Genomic DNA, 2,175 nt, shown 5'->3' on the forward strand with positions numbered 1-2,175 from the left:
AATGGACACTTCATTTCCACAAGACCCCACTTACTTAGAAACCTCCACACTTCAGGAGAACTTGTTCCGATTAGAACACCTTAACGTAGAAGAAAAACTGAAACTAACCAATCTACTGACAAAATACCAAGACATCCAATTTCGCGAAGGTGACAAGCTCACGTTCACAAACCAAGAAAAACATATTATTAACACCACACACAATATCCCCGTCTACTCTAAAGTTTATAGTTACCAACAGACATATGAAAAGGAAGTAGAAAAACAGATCCAGGATATGTTAGAACAGGACATTATCCGAGAAAGTAATTCACCATACTGTAGCCCCATTTGGGTCGTACCTAAAAAACTAGATGCTTCTGGACAGCAGAAGCTTCGTATCGTAATAGATTATAGGAAATTGAACGAAATAACAATAAACGACAGATACCCCATACCAAACATAGATGAAATATTAGGGAAACTAGGGAAGTCAAATTATTTCACAACAATAGATCTTGCAAAGGGCTTTCATCAAATAGAAATGGACTCAGAGTCAATAGCCAAAACTGCCTTCTCTACAAAATATGGACACTACGAGTACACACGAATGCCATTTGGGCTTAAAAATGCCCCCGCTACATTTCAAAGATGCATGAACAATTTACTCCGTCCACTTTTAAATAAATGCTGTCTAGTATACCTAGACGACATCATAGTTTTCTCCACATCTTTAGAAGAACATCTTCAAGCCTTACAAGCTGTTTTCGAAAAATTATCACAGGCAAACTTAAAATTACAACTAGATAAATGCGAGTTCTTAAAACAAGAGACAACTTTCTTAGGACATGTTATTACTAAAGACGGGATTAAACCAAACCCGGATAAAATCAAAGCTATAGTTAAATATCCGTTACCAAGAAAAACTAAAGAAATTAAAGCCTTTTTAGGACTTACAGGATATTATAGGAAATTTATACCTAACTTTTCAGACATTGCCAAACCCCTGACCAAGTGCCTAAAGAAAGGAGCAACAATAGATATAAACAGTTTAGAATACTTAGAAGCATTCCAAAAGTTAAAATTATTAATCTCTGAAGATCCGATCCTAAAAATACCGAATTTCGAGAGGAAATTTACATTGACAACAGATGCCAGCAATGTAGCTTTAGGAGCTGTTTTATCACAAGACGGACACCCTATTAGTTACATCAGCAGAACACTAAATGAACATGAAATCAATTACAGCGCTATAGAAAAGGAATTATTAGCAATAGTTTGGGCAACCAAAACTTTCAGACATTATCTATTAGGGCGACACTGCGAAGTAGCTTCTGACCATCAACCATTGTGCTGGCTACACAAACTAAAAGAGCCTAACTCCAAGTTGACTAGATGGAAGATTAGACTATCGGAGTACGACTTCGACATAAGGTACATCAAAGGGAAAGAAAACCATGTCGCGGACGCACTGTCTAGAACCAAAATAGAACAGACATTTTTCGGAGAATCCACGCAACATAGCGCGGAAGAAGATAGTAGCGGACTAATAGGCCTATCTGAAAAAGCAATAAACTACCATAAAAGACAAATCATTTTTTCGAAAGGTCCCAATAATAATACAGAATATGAAACCTATTTCAAGAAACAAATAGTACGTATCTCCTATGCAGAAATGACCTTCGAAACAGCCAAACAATACTTACTCAACCACTTTTGTTCGAAGAATAGCGCCCTTTACATCGAAAGCGATGCAGACTTTGAAGTGATTCAAAGCGCGTACACAGAAACCATGAATCCAAAGTGTACAAAGATTTTCCGAAGTCTCGTCTTATTAAAAAACATTCCTACTTATGCAAAATTCAAAGAATTAATCCTAAACACACACGAAAAGTTATTACACCCAGGAATTCAAAAAACTGTAAAACTCTTTAGCGAAACTTACTACTTTCCTAATAGTCAACTCCTTATTCAAAATATAATCAATGAATGTCAAGTTTGTAACTTAGCCAAGACAGAACACCGCAATACAAAAATGCCAATGAAAATTACCCCTAAACCCGAACATTGCCGCGATAAGTTTGTAATAGATATCTATTCTTCTGAAGGGAATCACTATTTGAGCTGTATCGATGTTTACTCCAAATTCGCCACTCTCGAACAGATAAAGACAAAGGACTGGATAGAATGTAAAAA

Source organism: Drosophila erecta, unplaced genomic scaffold (genome assembly GCF_003286155.1).
Source record: "Drosophila erecta strain 14021-0224.00,06,07 unplaced genomic scaffold, DereRS2 tig00000367-arrow-arrow-pilon, whole genome shotgun sequence".
Lineage (NCBI taxonomy): Eukaryota > Metazoa > Arthropoda > Insecta > Diptera > Drosophilidae > Drosophila > Drosophila erecta.